The sequence below is a fragment of the Phallusia mammillata genome, chromosome 4, assembly GCF_965637545.1.
Source record: "Phallusia mammillata chromosome 4, kaPhaMamm4.hap1.1, whole genome shotgun sequence".
NCBI classification, from domain to species: domain Eukaryota; kingdom Metazoa; phylum Chordata; class Ascidiacea; order Phlebobranchia; family Ascidiidae; genus Phallusia; species Phallusia mammillata.
In genome coordinates this window covers 7,856,464-7,873,671 of record NC_137255.1, presented here as the reverse complement: position 1 = coordinate 7,873,671, position 17,208 = coordinate 7,856,464, and the positions used below count along the sequence as shown (strand labels likewise).

At 42.4% G+C, this 17,208-nt stretch overlaps 31 non-coding genes across 31 annotated transcripts; all 31 read right to left on the bottom strand.

Moving 5' to 3' along the window:
• Positions 1–465: 465 nt before the first annotated feature.
• On the bottom strand, positions 466–548 carry Trnal-uaa (transfer RNA leucine (anticodon UAA)). Its single transcript has one exon. It is a non-coding gene; the product is annotated as a tRNA-Leu (tRNA).
• A 400-nt stretch (positions 549–948) lies between these two features.
• Trnal-uaa (transfer RNA leucine (anticodon UAA)) lies at positions 949–1,031 on the bottom strand. Its single transcript has one exon. It is a non-coding gene; the product is annotated as a tRNA-Leu (tRNA).
• Positions 1,032–1,915: 884 nt separating this feature from the next.
• Positions 1,916–1,998, bottom strand: Trnal-uaa (transfer RNA leucine (anticodon UAA)). Its single transcript has one exon. It is a non-coding gene; the product is annotated as a tRNA-Leu (tRNA).
• Positions 1,999–2,109: 111 nt separating this feature from the next.
• On the bottom strand, positions 2,110–2,191 carry Trnas-gcu (transfer RNA serine (anticodon GCU)). Its single transcript has one exon. It is a non-coding gene; the product is annotated as a tRNA-Ser (tRNA).
• Positions 2,192–2,593: 402 nt separating this feature from the next.
• On the bottom strand, positions 2,594–2,675 carry Trnas-gcu (transfer RNA serine (anticodon GCU)). Its single transcript has one exon. It is a non-coding gene; the product is annotated as a tRNA-Ser (tRNA).
• A 208-nt stretch (positions 2,676–2,883) lies between these two features.
• Positions 2,884–2,965, bottom strand: Trnai-uau (transfer RNA isoleucine (anticodon UAU)). The gene has a single exon. It is a non-coding gene; the product is annotated as a tRNA-Ile (tRNA).
• Positions 2,966–3,077: 112 nt separating this feature from the next.
• Positions 3,078–3,159, bottom strand: Trnas-gcu (transfer RNA serine (anticodon GCU)). The gene has a single exon. It is a non-coding gene; the product is annotated as a tRNA-Ser (tRNA).
• Positions 3,160–4,225: 1,066 nt separating this feature from the next.
• Positions 4,226–4,308, bottom strand: Trnal-uaa (transfer RNA leucine (anticodon UAA)). The gene has a single exon. It is a non-coding gene; the product is annotated as a tRNA-Leu (tRNA).
• Positions 4,309–4,419: 111 nt separating this feature from the next.
• Positions 4,420–4,501, bottom strand: Trnas-gcu (transfer RNA serine (anticodon GCU)). Its single transcript has one exon. It is a non-coding gene; the product is annotated as a tRNA-Ser (tRNA).
• A 402-nt stretch (positions 4,502–4,903) lies between these two features.
• On the bottom strand, positions 4,904–4,985 carry Trnas-gcu (transfer RNA serine (anticodon GCU)). The gene has a single exon. It is a non-coding gene; the product is annotated as a tRNA-Ser (tRNA).
• A 402-nt stretch (positions 4,986–5,387) lies between these two features.
• Trnas-gcu (transfer RNA serine (anticodon GCU)) lies at positions 5,388–5,469 on the bottom strand. The gene has a single exon. It is a non-coding gene; the product is annotated as a tRNA-Ser (tRNA).
• Positions 5,470–5,675: 206 nt separating this feature from the next.
• On the bottom strand, positions 5,676–5,758 carry Trnal-uaa (transfer RNA leucine (anticodon UAA)). The gene has a single exon. It is a non-coding gene; the product is annotated as a tRNA-Leu (tRNA).
• Positions 5,759–6,158: 400 nt separating this feature from the next.
• Positions 6,159–6,241, bottom strand: Trnal-uaa (transfer RNA leucine (anticodon UAA)). Its single transcript has one exon. It is a non-coding gene; the product is annotated as a tRNA-Leu (tRNA).
• Positions 6,242–6,352: 111 nt separating this feature from the next.
• On the bottom strand, positions 6,353–6,434 carry Trnas-gcu (transfer RNA serine (anticodon GCU)). The gene has a single exon. It is a non-coding gene; the product is annotated as a tRNA-Ser (tRNA).
• A 691-nt stretch (positions 6,435–7,125) lies between these two features.
• Trnal-uaa (transfer RNA leucine (anticodon UAA)) lies at positions 7,126–7,208 on the bottom strand. Its single transcript has one exon. It is a non-coding gene; the product is annotated as a tRNA-Leu (tRNA).
• A 111-nt stretch (positions 7,209–7,319) lies between these two features.
• On the bottom strand, positions 7,320–7,401 carry Trnas-gcu (transfer RNA serine (anticodon GCU)). Its single transcript has one exon. It is a non-coding gene; the product is annotated as a tRNA-Ser (tRNA).
• A 402-nt stretch (positions 7,402–7,803) lies between these two features.
• Positions 7,804–7,885, bottom strand: Trnas-gcu (transfer RNA serine (anticodon GCU)). Its single transcript has one exon. It is a non-coding gene; the product is annotated as a tRNA-Ser (tRNA).
• A 206-nt stretch (positions 7,886–8,091) lies between these two features.
• On the bottom strand, positions 8,092–8,174 carry Trnal-uaa (transfer RNA leucine (anticodon UAA)). The gene has a single exon. It is a non-coding gene; the product is annotated as a tRNA-Leu (tRNA).
• A 111-nt stretch (positions 8,175–8,285) lies between these two features.
• Trnas-gcu (transfer RNA serine (anticodon GCU)) lies at positions 8,286–8,367 on the bottom strand. Its single transcript has one exon. It is a non-coding gene; the product is annotated as a tRNA-Ser (tRNA).
• A 402-nt stretch (positions 8,368–8,769) lies between these two features.
• Positions 8,770–8,851, bottom strand: Trnas-gcu (transfer RNA serine (anticodon GCU)). Its single transcript has one exon. It is a non-coding gene; the product is annotated as a tRNA-Ser (tRNA).
• Positions 8,852–10,777: 1,926 nt separating this feature from the next.
• Positions 10,778–10,860, bottom strand: Trnal-uaa (transfer RNA leucine (anticodon UAA)). Its single transcript has one exon. It is a non-coding gene; the product is annotated as a tRNA-Leu (tRNA).
• A 111-nt stretch (positions 10,861–10,971) lies between these two features.
• Positions 10,972–11,053, bottom strand: Trnas-gcu (transfer RNA serine (anticodon GCU)). Its single transcript has one exon. It is a non-coding gene; the product is annotated as a tRNA-Ser (tRNA).
• A 402-nt stretch (positions 11,054–11,455) lies between these two features.
• Positions 11,456–11,537, bottom strand: Trnas-gcu (transfer RNA serine (anticodon GCU)). Its single transcript has one exon. It is a non-coding gene; the product is annotated as a tRNA-Ser (tRNA).
• A 206-nt stretch (positions 11,538–11,743) lies between these two features.
• On the bottom strand, positions 11,744–11,826 carry Trnal-uaa (transfer RNA leucine (anticodon UAA)). Its single transcript has one exon. It is a non-coding gene; the product is annotated as a tRNA-Leu (tRNA).
• A 111-nt stretch (positions 11,827–11,937) lies between these two features.
• On the bottom strand, positions 11,938–12,019 carry Trnas-gcu (transfer RNA serine (anticodon GCU)). The gene has a single exon. It is a non-coding gene; the product is annotated as a tRNA-Ser (tRNA).
• Positions 12,020–12,421: 402 nt separating this feature from the next.
• Trnas-gcu (transfer RNA serine (anticodon GCU)) lies at positions 12,422–12,503 on the bottom strand. Its single transcript has one exon. It is a non-coding gene; the product is annotated as a tRNA-Ser (tRNA).
• A 1,443-nt stretch (positions 12,504–13,946) lies between these two features.
• Trnal-uaa (transfer RNA leucine (anticodon UAA)) lies at positions 13,947–14,029 on the bottom strand. Its single transcript has one exon. It is a non-coding gene; the product is annotated as a tRNA-Leu (tRNA).
• A 111-nt stretch (positions 14,030–14,140) lies between these two features.
• Trnas-gcu (transfer RNA serine (anticodon GCU)) lies at positions 14,141–14,222 on the bottom strand. Its single transcript has one exon. It is a non-coding gene; the product is annotated as a tRNA-Ser (tRNA).
• A 1,068-nt stretch (positions 14,223–15,290) lies between these two features.
• Trnal-uaa (transfer RNA leucine (anticodon UAA)) lies at positions 15,291–15,373 on the bottom strand. Its single transcript has one exon. It is a non-coding gene; the product is annotated as a tRNA-Leu (tRNA).
• A 970-nt stretch (positions 15,374–16,343) lies between these two features.
• Trnas-gcu (transfer RNA serine (anticodon GCU)) lies at positions 16,344–16,425 on the bottom strand. The gene has a single exon. It is a non-coding gene; the product is annotated as a tRNA-Ser (tRNA).
• Positions 16,426–16,827: 402 nt separating this feature from the next.
• Trnas-gcu (transfer RNA serine (anticodon GCU)) lies at positions 16,828–16,909 on the bottom strand. Its single transcript has one exon. It is a non-coding gene; the product is annotated as a tRNA-Ser (tRNA).
• Positions 16,910–17,208: the final 299 nt, after the last annotated feature.

Sequence of the window (17,208 nt, the reverse complement as noted above, 5' to 3'; positions counted from 1 at the left end):
GAACCTACGCGGACAACTGTCCACTGGAACTTAAGTCCAACGCCTTAACCACTCGGCCAACCCAGTGACGACCAAGGGCAATTTGATTACCACATGATAATACGAAATCCAATCACGAACTCTTAAAACTTAACATAGGGCCAGATTAAACAACCAAAAAGAGTACCAAAGTTGATACGACGAGGATGGGATTCGAACCCACGCGTGCAGAGCACAATGGATTAGCAGTCCATCGCCTTAAGGACTCGGCAACCTCGTCCAGACGAAGGCCAATTTTCCAATTCAAGCAGTGTGTTTGATGTACGAAATACTCCACTTGAAAATAAATGTTGTGATTCAGCAGAAATTTGACAAACATCTCTGTACAAAATGTAAGATAAATGTACAATTTCGTCAGTTTTCCACTCCAGCACACATCAGATCGATAGCACTCATGCAGAACATGCAACAGAAATAACAACAATTTACTGGGTGTGGGGTTCGAACCCACGCGGACAACTGTCCATTGGAACTTAAGTCCAACGCCTTAACCACTCGGCCAACCCAATGACTATCAAGGGCAATTTGATTGTCAAATGATAATACGAAATCCAATCACGAACTCTTAAAACTTAACATAGGGCCAGATTAAACAACCAAAAAGAGTACCAAAGATGATACGACGAGGATGGGACTCGAATCCACGCGTGCAGAGCGCAATGGATTAGCAGTGCATCGCCTTAACACTCGGCAACTTTGACCCGACGAAGGCCAATTTTCCAATTAAAGCAATGTGTTTGATGTACGAAATACTCCACTTACAAATAAATCTTGTCATTCAGCAGAAGTTTGACAAACATCTCAGTACAAAATGAAATACAAATGTACAATTTCGTCAGTCTTTTCCACTCGAGCACACATCAGATCGATAGCAGTGGTGCAGAATATGCAACGAAAATAACAACATTTTACTGGGTGTGGGGTTCGAACCCACGCGGACAACTGTCCATTGGAACTTAAGTCCAACGCCTTAACCACTCGGCCAACCCAGTGACGATTAAGGGCAATTTGATTGCCCAATGATAATACGAAATCCAATCACGAATTCTCAAAACTTAACATAGGGCAAGATTTAACAACCAAAAAGAGTACCAAAGATGACACGACTAGGATGGGATTCGAACCCACGCGTGCAGAGCACAATGGATTAGCAGTCCATCGCCTTAAGGACTCGGCCACCTCGTCCGGACGAAGGCCAATTTTCCAATTAAAGCAATGTGTTTGATGTACGAAATACTCCACTTGAAAATAAATGTTGTCATTCAGCAGAAATTTGACAAACATCTCTGTACAAAATGAAATACAAATGTACAATTTCGTCAGTCTTTTCCACTCGAGCACACATCAGATCGATAGCAGTCGTGCAGAATATGCAACGAAAATAACAACAGTTTACTTGGTGTGGGGTTCGAACCCACGCGGACAACTGTCCATTGGAACTTAAGTCAAACGCCTTAACCACTCGGCCAACCCAGTGACTATCAAGGGCAATTTGATTGCCAAATGATAATACGAAATCCAATCACGAACTCTTAAAACTTAACATAGGGCCAGATTAAACAACCAAAAAGAGTACCAAAGATGATACGACGAGGATGGGACTCGAACCCACGCGTGCAGAGCGCAATGGATTAGCAGTGCATCGCCTTAACACTCGGCAACTTTGACCCGACGAAGGCCAATTTTCGAATTAAAGCAATGTGTTTGATGTACGAAATACTCCACTTACAAATAAATCTTGTCATTCAGCAGAAGTTTGACAAACATCTCAGTACAAAATGAAATACAAATGTACAATTTCGTCAGTCTTTTCCACTCGAGCACATATCAGATCGATAGCAGTGGTGCAGAATATGCAACGAAAATAACAACATTTTACTGGGTGTGGGGTTCGAACCCACGCGGACAACTGTCCATTGGAACTTAAGTCCAACGCCTTAACCACTCGGCCAACCCAGTGACGATTAAGGGCAATTTGATTGCCCAATGATAATACGAAATCCAATCACGAATTCTCAAAACTTAACATAGGGCAAGATTTAACAACCAAAAAGAGTACCAAAGATGACACGACGAGGATGGGATTCGAACCCACGCGTGCAGAGCACAATGGATTAGCAGTCCATCGCCTTAACCACTCGGCCACCTCGTCCAGACGAAGGCCCATTTTCCAATTAAAGCAATGTGTTTGATGTACGAAATAATCCACTTGAAAATAAATGTTGTTATTCAGCAGAAATTTGACAAACATCTCTGCACAAAATGAAATACAAATGTACAATTTCGTCAGTCTTTTCCACTCGAGCACACATCAGATCGATAGCAGTCGTGCAGAATATGCAACGAAAATAACAACAGTTTACTTGGTGTGGGGTTCGAACCCACGCGGACAACTGTCTATTGGAACTTAAGTCAAACGCCTTAACCACTCGGCCAACCCAGTGACTATCAAGGGCAATTTGATTGCCAAATCATAATACGAAATCCAATCACGAACTCTTAAAACTTAACATAGGGCCAGATTAAACAACCAAAAAGAGTACCAATGATGATACGACGAGGATGGGATTCGAACCCACGCGTGCAGAGCACAATGGATTAGCAGTCCATCGCCTTAACCACTCGGCCACCTCGTCCGGACGAAGGTCCATTTTCGAATTAAAGCAATTTGTTTGATGTACGAAATACTCCACTTGAAAATAAATGTTGTCATTCAGCAGAAATTTGACAAAGATCTCTGTACAAAATGAAATACAAATGTACAATTTCGTCAGTCTTTTCCACTCGAGCACACATCAGATCGATAGCAGTCGTGCAGAATATGCAACGGAAATAATGACAATTTACTGGGTGTGGGGATCGAACCCACGCGGACAACTGTCCATTGGAACATAAGTCCAACGCCTTAACCACTCGGCAACCCAGTGACGATCAAGGGCAATTTGATGGCCTAATGATAATACGAAATCCAATCACGAATTCTCAAACCTTAACATAGGGCAAGAATTAAACAACCAAAAAAAGTGCCAAAGATGATACGACGAGGATGGGATTCGAACCCACGCGTGCAGAGCACAATGGATTAGCAGTCCATCGCCTTAACCACTCGGCCGCCTCGTCCGGACGAAGGTCCATTTTCGAATTAAAGCAATGTGTTTGATGTACGAAATACTCCACTTGAAAATAAATCTTGTCATTCAGCAGAAATTTGACAAACATCTCTGTACAAAATGTAAGATAAATGTACAATTTCGTCAGTCTTTTCCACTCGAGCACACATCAGATCGATGGCACTCATGCAGAACATGCAACAAAATAACAACTATTTACTGGGTGTGGGGTTCGAACCCAAGCGGACAACTGTCCATTGGAACTTAAGTCCAACGCCTTAACCACTCGGCCAACCCAGTGACGATCAAGGGGAATTTGATTGCCAAATGATCATACGAATTCCAATCACGAACTCTTAAAACATAACATAGGGCCAGATTAAACAACCAAAAAGAGTACCAAAGATGATACGACGAGGATGGGACTCGAACCCACGCGGGCAGAGCACAATGGGTTAGCAGTCCATCGCTTTAACACTCGGCAACTTTGACCCGACGAAGGCCAATTTTCCAATTAAAGCAATGTGTTTGATGTACGAAATACTCCAATTACAAATAAATCTTGTCATTCAGCAGAAGTTTGACAAACATCTCAGTACAAAATGAAATACAAATGTACAATTTCGTCAGTCTTCTCCACTCGAGCACACATCAGATCGATAGCAGTCGTGCAGAATATGCAACGAAAATAATGACAATTTACTGGGTGTGGGGTTCGAACGCAGGCGGACAACTGTCCATTGGAACTTAAGTCCAACGCCTTAACCACTCGGCCAACCCAGTGACGATCAGGGGCAATTTGATGGCCTAATGATAATACGAAATCAATGGATTAGCAGTCCATCGCCTTAACCACTCGGCCACCTCGTCCAGACGAAGGCATACTTTCCAATTCAAGCAGTGTGTTTGATGTACGAAATACTCCACTTGAAAATAAATCTTGTCATTCAGCAGAAATTTGACAAACATCTCTGTACAAAATGTAAGATAAATGTACAATTTCGTCAGTTTTCCACTCGAGCACACATCAGATCGATAGCACTCATGCAGAACATGCAACAAAAATAACAACAATTTACTGGGTGTGGGGTTCGAACCCACGCGGACAACTGTCCATTGGAACTTAAGTCCAACGCCTTAACCACTCGGCCAACCCAGTGACTATCAAGGGCAATTTGATTGCCACATGATAATACGAAATCCAATCACGAACTCTTAAAACTTAACATAGGGACAGATTAAACAACCAAAAAGAGTACCAAAGATGATACGACGAGGATGGGATTCGAACCCACGCGTGCAGAGCACAATGGATTAGCAGTCCATCGCCTTAACCACTCGGCCACCTCGTCCGGACGAAGGTCCATTTTCGAATTCAAGCAATGTGTTTGATGTACGAAATACTCCACTTGAAAATAAATGTTGTCATTCAGCAGAAATTTGACAAACATCTCTGTACAAAATGTAAGATAAATGTACAATTTCGTCAGTCTTTTCCACTCGAGCACACATCAGATCGATAGCAGTGGTGCAGAATATGCAACGAAAATAACAACATTTTACTGGGTGTGGGGTTCGAACCTACGCGGACAACTGTCCACTGGAACTTAAGTCCAACGCCTTAACCACTCGGCCAACCCAGTGACTATCAAGGGCAATTTGATTGCCAAATCATAATACGAATTCCAATCACGAACTCTTAAAACTTAACATAGGGACAGATTAAACAACCAAAAAGAGTACCAAAGATGATACGACGAGGATGGGATTCGAACCCACGCGTGCAGAGCACAATGGATTAGCAGTCCATCGCCTTAACCACTCGGCCACCTCGTCCGGACGGAGGTCCATTTTCGAATTCAAGCAATGTGTTTGATGTACGAAATACTCCACTTGAAAATAAATGTTGTCATTCAGCAGAAATTTGACAAACATCTCTGTACAAAATGTAAGATAAATGTACAATTTCGTCAGTCTTTTCCACTCGAGCACACATCAGATCGATAGCAGTGGTGCAGAATATGCAACGAAAATAACAACATTTTACTGGGTGTGGGGTTCGAATCTACGCGGACAACTGTCCACTGGAACTTAAGTCCAACGCCTTAACCACTCGGCCAACCCAGTGACGATCAAGTGCAATTTGATTACCACATGATAATACGAAATCCAATCACGAACTCTTAAAACTTAACATAGGGCCAGATTAAACAACCAAAAAGAGTACCAAAGTTGATACGACGAGGATGGGATTCGAACCCACGCGTGCAGAGCACAATGGATTAGCAGTCCATCGCCTTAAGGACTCGGCCACCTCGTCCAGACGAAGGCCAATTTTCCAATTCAAGCAGTGTGTTTGATGTACGAAATACTCCACTTGAAAATAAATGTTGTCATTCAGCAGAAATTTGACAAACATCTCTGTACAAAATGTAAGATAAATGTACAATTTCGTCAGTTTTCCACTCCAGCACACATCAGATCGATAGCACTCATGCAGAACATGCAACAGAAATAACAACAATTTACTGGGTGTGGGGTTCGAACCCACGCGGACAACTGTCCATTGGAACTTAAGTCCAACGCCTTAACCACTCGGCCAACCCAGTGACTATCAAGGGCAATTTGATTGTCAAATGATAATACGAAATCCAATCACGAACTCTTAAAACTTAACATAGGGCCAGATTAAACAACCAAAAAGAGTACCAAAGATGATACGACGAGGATGGGACTCGAACCCACGCGTGCAGAGCGCAATGGATTAGCAGTGCATCGCCTTAACACTCGGCAACTTTGACCCGACGAAGGCCAATTTTCCAATTAAAGCAATGTGTTTGATGTACGAAATACTCCACTTACAAATAAATCTTGTCATTCAGCAGAAGTTTGACAAACATCTCAGTACAAAATGAAATACAAATGTACAATTTCGTCAGTCTTTTCCACTCGAGCACACATCAGATCGATAGCAGTGGTGCAGAATATGCAACGAAAATAACAACATTTTACTTGGTGTGGGGTTCGAACCCACGCGGACAACTGTCCATTGGAACTTAAGTCCAACGCCTTAACCACTCGGCCAACCCAGTGACGATTAAGGGCAATTTGATTGCCCAATGATAATACGAAATCCAATCACGAATTCTCAAAACTTAACATAGGGCAAGATTTAACAACCAAAAAGAGTACCAAAGATGACACGACGAGGATGGGACTCGAACCCACGCGTGCAGAGCACAATGGATTAGCAGTCCATCGCCTTAAGGACTCGGCCACCTCGTCCGGACGAAGGCCAATTTTCCAATTAAAGCAATGTGTTTGATGTACGAAATACTCCACTTGAAAATAAATGTTGTCATTCAGCAGAAATTTGACAAAGATCTCAGTACAAAATGAAATACAAATGTACAATTTCGTCAGTCTTTTCCACTCGAGCACACATCAGATCGATAGCAGTCGTGCAGAATATGCAACGAAAATAACAACAGTTTAGTTGGTGTGGGGTTCGAACCCACGCGGACAACTGTCCATTGGAACTTAAGTCAAACGCCTTAACCACTCGGCCAACCCAGTGACTATCAAGGGCAATTTGATTGCCAAATCATAATACGAAATCCAATCACGAACTCTTAAAACTTAACATACGGCCAGATTAAACAACCAAAAAGAGTACCAAAGATGATACGACGAGGATGGGACTCGAACCCACGCGTGCAGAGCGCAATGGATTAGCAGTGCATCGCCTTAACACTCGGCAACTTTGACCCGACGAAGGCCAATTTTCGAATTAAAGCAATGTGTTTGATGTACGAAATACTCCACTTACAAATAAATCTTGTCATTCAGCAGAAGTTTGACAAACATCTCAGTACAAAATGAAATACAAATGTACAATTTCGTCAGTCTTTTCCACTCGAGCACATATCAGATCGATAGCAGTGGTGCAGAATATGCAACGAAAATAACAACATTTTACTGGGTGTGGGGTTCGAACCCACGCGGACAACTGTCCATTGGAACTTAAGTCCAACGCCTTAACCACTCGGCCAACCCAGTGACGATTAAGGGCAATTTGATTGCCCAATGATAATACGAAATCCAATCACGAATTCTCAAAACTTAACATAGGGCAAGATTTAACAACCAAAAAGAGTACCAAAGATGACACGACGAGGATGGGATTCGAACCCACGCGGGCAGAGCACAATGGATTAGCAGTCCATCGCCTTAACCACTCGGCCACCTCGTCCAGACGAAGGCCCATTTTCCAATTAAAGCAATGTGTTTGATGTACGAAATAATCCACTTGAAAATAAATGTTGTCATTCAGCAGAAATTTGACAAACATCTCTGTACAAAATGAAATACAAATGTACAATTTCGTCAGTCTTTTCCACTCGAGCACACATCAGATCGATAGCAGTCGTGCAGAATATGCAACGAAAATAACAACAGTTTACTTGGTGTGGGGTTCGAACCCACGCGGACAACTGTCTATTGGAACTTAAGTCAAACGCCTTAACCACTCGGCCAACCCAGTGACTATCAAGGGCAATTTGATTGCCAAATGATAATACGAAATCCAATCACGAACTCTTAAAACTTAACATAGGGCCAGATTAAACAACCAAAAAGAGTACCAAAGATGATACGACGAGGATGGGATTCGAACCCACGCGTGCAGAGCACAATGGATTAGCAGTCCATCGCCTTAAGCACTCGGCCACCTCGTCCGGACGAAGGTCCATTTTCGAATTAAAGCAATTTTTTTGATGTACGAAATACTCCACTTGAAAATAAATGTTGTCATTCAGCAGAAATTTGACAAACATCTCTGTACAAAATGTAAGATAAATGTACAATTTCGTCAGTTTTCCACTCCAGCACACATCAGATCGATAGCACTCATGCAGAACATGCAACAAAAATAACAACAATTTACTGGGTGTGGGGTTCGAACCCACGCGGACAACTGTCCATTGGAACTTAAGTCCAACGCCTTAACCACTCGGCCAACCCAGTGACTATCAAGGGCAATTTGATTGTCAAATCATAATACGAAATCCAATCACGAACTCTTAAAACTTAACATAGTGCAAGATTTAACAACCAAAATGAGTACCAAAGATGACACGACGAGGATGGGATTCGAACCCACGCGTGCAGAGCACAATGGATTAGCAGTCCATCGCCTTAACCACTCGGCCACCTCGTCCAGACGAAGGCCAATTTTCCAATTAAAGCAGTGTGTTTGATGTACGAAATACTCCACTTGAAAATAAATCTTGTCATTCAGCAGAAATTTGACAAACATCTCTGTACAAAATGTAAGATAAATGTACAATTTCGTCAGTCTTTTCCACTCGAGCACACATCAGATCGATAGCACTCATGCAGAATATGCAACGAAAATAACAACAGTTTACTTAGTGTGCTGTTGGAACCCACGCGGACAACTGTCCATTGGAACTTAAGTCCAACGCCTTAACCACTCGGCCAACCCAGTGACGATTAAGGGAAATTTGATTGCCAAATCATAATACGAATTCCAATCACGAACTCTTAAAACTTAACATAGGGCCAGATTAAACAACCAAAAAGAGTACCAAAGATGATACGACGAGGATGGGACTCGAACCCACGCGTGCAGAGCACAATGGATTAGCAGTCCATCGCCTTAACCACTCGGCCACCTCGTCCGGACGAAGGTCCATTTTCCAATTAAAGCAATGTGTTTGATGTTCGAAATACTCCACTTCAAAATAAATGTTGTCATTCAGCAGAAATTTGACAAACATCTCAGTACAAAATGAAATACAAATGTACAATTTCGTCAGTCTTCTCCACTCGAGCACACATCAGATCGATAGCAGTCGTGCAGAATATGCAACGAAAATAATGACAATTTACTGGGTGTGGGGTTCGAACGCAGGCGGACAACTGTCCATTGGAACTTAAGTCCAACGCCTTAACCACTCGGCCAACCCAGTGACGATCAGGGGCAATTTGATGGCCTAATGATAATACGAAATCAATGGATTAGCAGTCCATCGCCTTAACCACTCGGCCACCTCGTCCAGACGAAGGCATACTTTCCAATTCAAGCAGTGTGTTTGATGTACGAGATACTCCACTTGAAAATAAATGTTGTCATTCAGCAGAAATTTGACAAACATCTCTGTACAAAATGTAAGATAAATGTACAATTTCGTCAGTTTTCCACTCCAGCACACATCAGATCGATAGCACTCATGCAGAACATGCAACAAAAATAACAACAATTTACTGGGTGTGGGGTTCGAACCCACGCGGACAACTGTTCATTGGAACTTAAATCCAACGCCTTAACCACTCGGCCAACCCAGTGACTATCAAGGGCAATTTGATTGTCAAATGATAATACGAAATCCAATCACGAACTCTTAAAACTTAACATAGGGCCAGATTAAACAACCAAAAAGAGTACCAAAGATGATACGACGAGGATGGGACTCGAACCCACGCGTGCAGAGCGCAATGGATTAGCAGTGCATCGCCTTAACACTCGGCAACTTTGACCCGACGAAGGCCAATTTTCCAATTAAAGCAATGTGTTTGATGTACGAAATACTCCACTTACAAATAAATCTTGTCATTCAGCAGAAGTTTGACAAACATCTCAGTACAAAATGAAATACAAATGTACAATTTCGTCAGTCTTCTCCACTCGAGCACACATCAGATCGATAGCAGTCGTGCAGAATATGCAACGAAAATAATGACAATTTACTGGGTGTGGGGTTCGAACGCAGGCGGACAACTGTCCATTGGAACTTAAGTCCAACGCCTTAACCACTCGGCCAACCCAGTGACGATCAGGGGCAATTTGATGGCCTAATGATAATACGAAATCAATGGATTAGCAGTCCATCGCCTTAACCACTCGGCCACCTCGTCCAGACGAAGGCATACTTTCCAATTCAAGCAGTGTGTTTGATGTACGAAATACTCCACTTGAAAATAAATCTTGTCATTCAGCAGAAATTTGACAAACATCTCTGTACAAAATGTAAGATAAATGAACAATTTCGTCAGTTTTCCACTCCAGCACACATCAGATCGATAGCAGTCGTGCAGAATATGCAACGAAAATAACAACAGTTTACTTGGTGTGGGGTTCGAACCCACGCGGACAACTGTCCATTGGAACTTAAGTCAAACGCCTTAACCACTCGGCCAACCCAGTGACTATCAAGGGAAATTTGATTGCCAAATCATAATACGAAATCCAATCACGAACTCTTAAAACTTAACATAGGGCCAGATTAAACAACCAAAAAGAGTACCAAAGATGATACGACGAGGATGGGACTCGAACCCACGCGTGCAGAGCGCAATGGATTAGCAGTGCATCGCCTTAACACTCGGCAACTTTGACCCGACGAAGGCCAATTTTCGAATTAAAGCAATGTGTTTGATGTACGAAATACTCCACTTACAAATAAATCTTGTCATTCAGCAGAAGTTTGACAAACATCTCAGTACAAAATGAAATACAAATGTACAATTTCGTCAGTCTTTTCCACTCGAGCACATATCAGATCGATAGCAGTGGTGCAGAATATGCAACGAAAATAACAACATTTTACTGGGTGTGGGGTTCGAACCCACGCGGACAACTGTCCATTGGAACTTAAGTCCAACGCCTTAACCACTCGGCCAACCCAGTGACGATTAAGGGCAATTTGATTGCCCAATGATAATACGAAATCCAATCACGAATTCTCAAAACTTAACATAGGGCAAGATTTAACAACCAAAAAGAGTACCAAAGATGACACGACGAGGATGGGATTCGAACCCACGCGTGCAGAGCACAATGGATTAGCAGTCCATCGCCTTAACCACTCGGCCACCTCGTCCAGACGAAGGCCCATTTTCCAATTAAAGCAATGTGTTTGATGTACGAAATAATCCACTTGAAAATAAATGTTGTCATTCAGCAGAAATTTGACAAACATCTCTGTACAAAATGAAATACAAATGTACAATTTCGTCAGTCTTTTCCACTCGAGCACACATCAGATCGATAGCAGTCGTGCAGAATATGCAACGAAAATAACAACAGTTTACTTGGTGTGGGGTTCGAACCCACGCGGACAACTGTCTATTGGAACTTAAGTCAAACGCCTTAACCACTCGGCCAACCCAGTGACTATCAAGGGCAATTTGATTGCCAAATGATAATACGAAATCCAATCACGAACTCTTAAAACTTAACATAGGGCCAGATTAAACAACCAAAAAGAGTACCAAAGATGATACGACGAGGATGGGATTCGAACCCACGCGTGCAGAGCACAATGGATTAGCAGTCCATCGCCTTAACCACTCGGCCACCTCGTCCGGACGAAGGTCCATTTTCGAATTAAAGCAATTTTTTTGATGTACGAAATACTCCACTTGAAAATAAATGTTGTCATTCAGCAGAAATTTGACAAACATCTCTGTACAAAATGTAAGATAAATGTACAATTTCGTCAGTTTTCCACTCCAGCACACATCAGATCGATAGCACTCATGCAGAACATGCAACAAAAATAACAACAATTTACTGGGTGTGGGGTTCGAACCCACGCGGACAACTGTCCATTGGAACTTAAGTCCAACGCCTTAACCACTCGGCCAACCCAGTGACTATCAAGGGCAATTTGATTGTCAAATCATAATACGAAATCCAATCACGAACTCTCAAAACTTAACATAGTGCAAGATTTAACAACCAAAATGAGTACCAAAGATGACACGACGAGGATGGGATTCGAACCCACGCGTGCAGAGCACAATGGATTAGCAGTCCATCGCCTTAACCACTCGGCCACCTCGTCCAGACGAAGGCCAATTTTCCAATTAAAGCAGTGTGTTTGATGTACGAAATACTCCACTTGAAAATAAATCTTGTCATTCAGCAGAAATTTGACAAACATCTCTGTACAAAATGTAAGATAAATGTACAATTTCGTCAGTCTTTTCCACTCGAGCACACATCAGATCGATAGCACTCATGCAGAATATGCAACGAAAATAACAACAGTTTACTTGGTGTGCTGTTGGAACCCACGCGGACAACTGTCCATTGGAACTTAAGTCCAACGCCTTAACCACTCGGCCAACCCAGTGACGATTAAGGGAAATTTGATTGCCAAATCATAATACGAATTCCAATCACGAACTCTTAAAACTTAACATAGGGCCAGATTAAACAACCAAAAAGAGTACCAAAGATGATACGACGAGGATGGGACTCGAACCCACGCGTGCAGAGCACAATGGATTAGCAGTCCATCGCCTTAACCACTCGGCCACCTCGTCCGGACGAAGGTCCATTTTCCAATTAAAGCAATGTGTTTGATGTACGAAATACTCCACTTCAAAATAAATGTTGTCATTCAGCAGAAATTTGACAAACATCTCAGTACAAAATGAAATACAAATGTACAATTTCGTCAGTCTTCTCCACTCGAGCACACATCAGATCGATAGCAGTCGTGCAGAATATGCAACGAAAATAATGACAATTTACTGGGTGTGGGGTTCGAACGCAGGCGGACAACTGTCCATTGGAACTTAAGTCCAACGCCTTAACCACTCGGCCAACCCAGTGACGATCAGGGGCAATTTGATGGCCTAATGATAATACGAAATCAATGGATTAGCAGTCCATCGCCTTAACCACTCGGCCACCTCGTCCAGACGAAGGCATACTTTCCAATTCAAGCAGTGTGTTTGATGTACGAGATACTCCACTTGAAAATAAATGTTGTCATTCAGCAGAAATTTGACAAACATCTCTGTACAAAATGTAAGATAAATGTACAATTTCGTCAGTTTTCCACTCCAGCACACATCAGATCGATAGCACTCATGCAGAACATGCAACAAAAATAACAACAATTTACTGGGTGTGGGGTTCGAACCCACGCGGACAACTGTTCATTGGAACTTAAATCCAACGCCTTAACCACTCGGCCAACCCAGTGACTATCAAGGGCAATTTGATTGTCAAATGATAATACGAAATCCAATCACGAACTCTTAAAACTTAACATAGGGCCAGATTAAACAACCAAAAAGAGTACCAAAGATGATACGACGAGGATGGGACTCGAACCCACGCGTGCAGAGCGCAATGGATTAGCAGTGCATCGCCTTAACACTCGGCAACTTTGACCCGACGAAGGCCAATTTTCCAATTAAAGCAATGTGTTTGATGTACGAAATACTCCACTTACAAATAAATCTTGTCATTCAGCAGAAGTTTGACAAACATCTCAGTACAAAATGAAATACAAATGTACAATTTCGTCAGTCTTCTCCACTCGAGCACACATCAGATCGATAGCAGTCGTGCAGAATATGCAACGAAAATAATGACAATTTACTGGGTGTGGGGTTCGAACGCAGGCGGACAACTGTCCATTGGAACTTAAGTCCAACGCCTTAACCACTCGGCCAACCCAGTGACGATCAGGGGCAATTTGATGGCCTAATGATAATACGAAATCAATGGATTAGCAGTCCATCGCCTTAACCACTCGGCCACCTCGTCCAGACGAAGGCATACTTTCCAATTCAAGCAGTGTGTTTGATGTACGAAATACTCCACTTGAAAATAAATCTTGTCATTCAGCAGAAATTTGACAAACATCTCTGTACAAAATGTAAGATAAATGTACAATTTCGTCAGTTTTCCACTCCAGCACACATCAGATCGATAGCACTCATGCAGAACATGCAACAAAAATAACAACAATTTACTGGGTGTGGGGTTCGAACCCACGCGGACAACTGTCCATTGGAACTTAAGTCCAACGCCTTAACCACTCGGCCAACCCAGTGACTATCAAGGGCAATTTGATTGTCAAATGATAATACGAAATCCAATCACGAACTCTTAAAACTTAACATAGTGCAAGATTTAACAACCAAAATGAGTACCAAAGATGACACGACGAGGATGGGATTCGAACCCACGCGTGCAGAGCACAATGGATTAGCAGTCCATCGCCTTAACCACTCGGCCACCTCGTCCAGACGAAGGCCAATTTTCCAATTAAAGCAGTGTGTTTGATGTACGAAATACTCCACTTGAAAATAAATCTTGTCATTCAGCAGAAATTTGACAAACATCTCTGTACAAAATGTAAGATAAATGTACAATTTCGTCAGTCTTTTCCACTCGAGCACACATCAGATCGATAGCACTCATGCAGAATATGCAACGAAAATAACAACAGTTTACTTGGTGTGCTGTTGGAACCCACGCGGACAACTGTCCATTGGAACTTAAGTCCAACGCCTTAACCACTCGGCCAACCCAGTGACTATCAAGGGCAATTTGATTGCCAAATCATAATACGAAATCCAATCACGAACTCTTAAAACTTAACATAGGGACAGATTAAACAACCAAAAAGAGTACCAAAGATGATACGACGAGGATGGGATTCGAACCCACGCGTGCAGAGCACAATGGATTAGCAGTCTATCGCCTTAACCACTCGGCAACCTCGTCCGGACGAAGGTCCATTTTCCAATTAAAGCAATGTGTTTGATGTACGAAATACTCCACTTGAAAATAAATGTTGTCATTCAGCAGAAATTTGACAAACATCTCAGTACAAAATGAAATACAAATGTACAATTTCGTCAGTCTTCTCCACTCGAGCACACATCAGATCGATAGCAGTCGTGCAGAATATGCAACGAAAATAATGACAATTTACTGGGTGTGGGGTTCGAACGCAGGCGGACAACTGTCCATTGGAACTTAAGTCCAACGCCTTAACCACTCGGCCAACCCAGTGACGATCAGGGGCAATTTGATGGCCTAATGATAATACGAAATCAATGGATTAGCAGTCCATCGCCTTAACCACTCGGCCACCTCGTCCAGACGAAGGCATACTTTCCAATTCAAGCAGTGTGTTTGATGTACGAGATACTCCACTTGAAAATAAATGTTGTCATTCAGCAGAAATTTGACAAACATCTCTGTACAAAATGTAAGATAAATGTACAATTTCGTCAGTTTTCCACTCCAGCACACATCAGATCGATAGCACTCATGCAGAACATGCAACAAAAATAACAACAATTTACTGGGTGTGGGGTTCGAACCCACGCGGACAACTGTCCATTGGAACTTAAATCCAACGCCTTAACCACTCGGCCAACCCAGTGACTATCAAGGGCAATTTGATTGTCAAATGATAATACGAAATCCAATCACGAACTCTTAAAACTTAACATAGGGCCAGATTAAACAACCAAAAAGAGTACCAAAGATGATACGACGAGGATGGGACTCGAACCCACGCGTGCAGAGCGCAATGGATTAGCAGTGCATCGCCTTAACACTCGGCAACTTTGACCCGACGAAGGCCAATTTTCCAATTAAAGCAATGTGTTTGATGTACGAAATACTCCACTTACAAATAAATCTTGTCATTCAGCAGAAGTTTGACAAACATCTCAGTACAAAATGAAATACAAATGTACAATTTCGTCAGTCTTCTCCACTCGAGCACACATCAGATCGATAGCAGTCGTGCAGAATATGCAACGAAAATAATGACAATTTACTGGGTGTGGGGTTCGAACGCAGGCGGACAACTGTCCATTGGAACTTAAGTCCAACGCCTTAACCACTCGGCCAACCCAGTGACGATCAGGGGCAATTTGATGGCCTAATGATAATACGAAATCAATGGATTAGCAGTCCATCGCCTTAACCACTCGGCCACCTCGTCCAGACGAAGGCATACTTTCCAATTCAAGCAGTGTGTTTGATGTACGAAATACTCCACTTGAAAATAAATCTTGTCATTCAGCAGAAATTTGACAAACATCTCTGTACAAAATGTAAGATAAATGTACAATTTCGTCAGTTTTCCACTCCAGCACACATCAGATCGATAGCACTCATGCAGAACATGCAACGAAAATAACAACAATTTACTGGGTGTAGGGTTAGAACCCACGCGGACAACTGTCCATTGGAACTTAAGTCCAACGCCTTAACCACTCGGCCAACCCAGTGACTATCAAGGGCAATTTGATTGTCAAATGATAATACGAAATCCAATCACGAACTCTTAAAACTTAACATAGTGCAAGATTTAACAACCAAAATGAGTACCAAAGATGACACGACGAGGATGGGATTCGAACCCACGCGTGCAGAGCACAATGGATTAGCAGTCCATCGCCTTAACCACTCGGCCACCTCGTCCAGACGAAGGCCAATTTTCCAATTAAAGCAGTGTGTTTGATGTACGAAATACTCCACTTGAAAATAAATCTTGTCATTCAGCAGAAATTTGACAAACATCTCTGTACAAAATGTAAGATAAATGTACAATTTCGTCAGTCTTTTCCATTCGAGCACACATCAGATCGATAGCACTCATGCAGAATATGCAACGAAAATAACAACAGTTTACTTGGTGTGCTGTTGGAACCCACGCGGATAACTGTCCATTGGAACTTAAGTCCAACGCCTTAACCACTCGGCCAACCCAGTGACTATCAAGGGCAATTTGATTGCCAAATCATAATACGAAATCCAATCACGAACTCTTAAAACTTAACATAGGGACAGATTAAACAACCAAAAAGAGTACCAAAGATGATACGACGAGGATGGGATTCGAACCCACGCGTGCAGAGCACAATGGATTAGCAGTCCATCGCCTTAACCACTCGGCCACCTCGTCCGGACGAAGGTCCATTTTCCAATTAAAGCAATGTGTTTGATGTACGAAATACTCCACTTGAAAATAAATGTTGTCATTCAGCAGAAATTTGACAAACATCTCAGTACAAAATGAAATACAAATGTACAATTTCGTCAGTCTTCTCCACTCGAGCACACATCAGATCGATAGCAGTCGTGCAGAATATGCAACGAAAATAATGACAATTTACTGGGTGTGGGGTTCGAACGCAGGCGGACAACTGTCCATTGGAACTTAAGTCCAACGCCTTAACCACTCGGCCAACCCAGTGACGATCA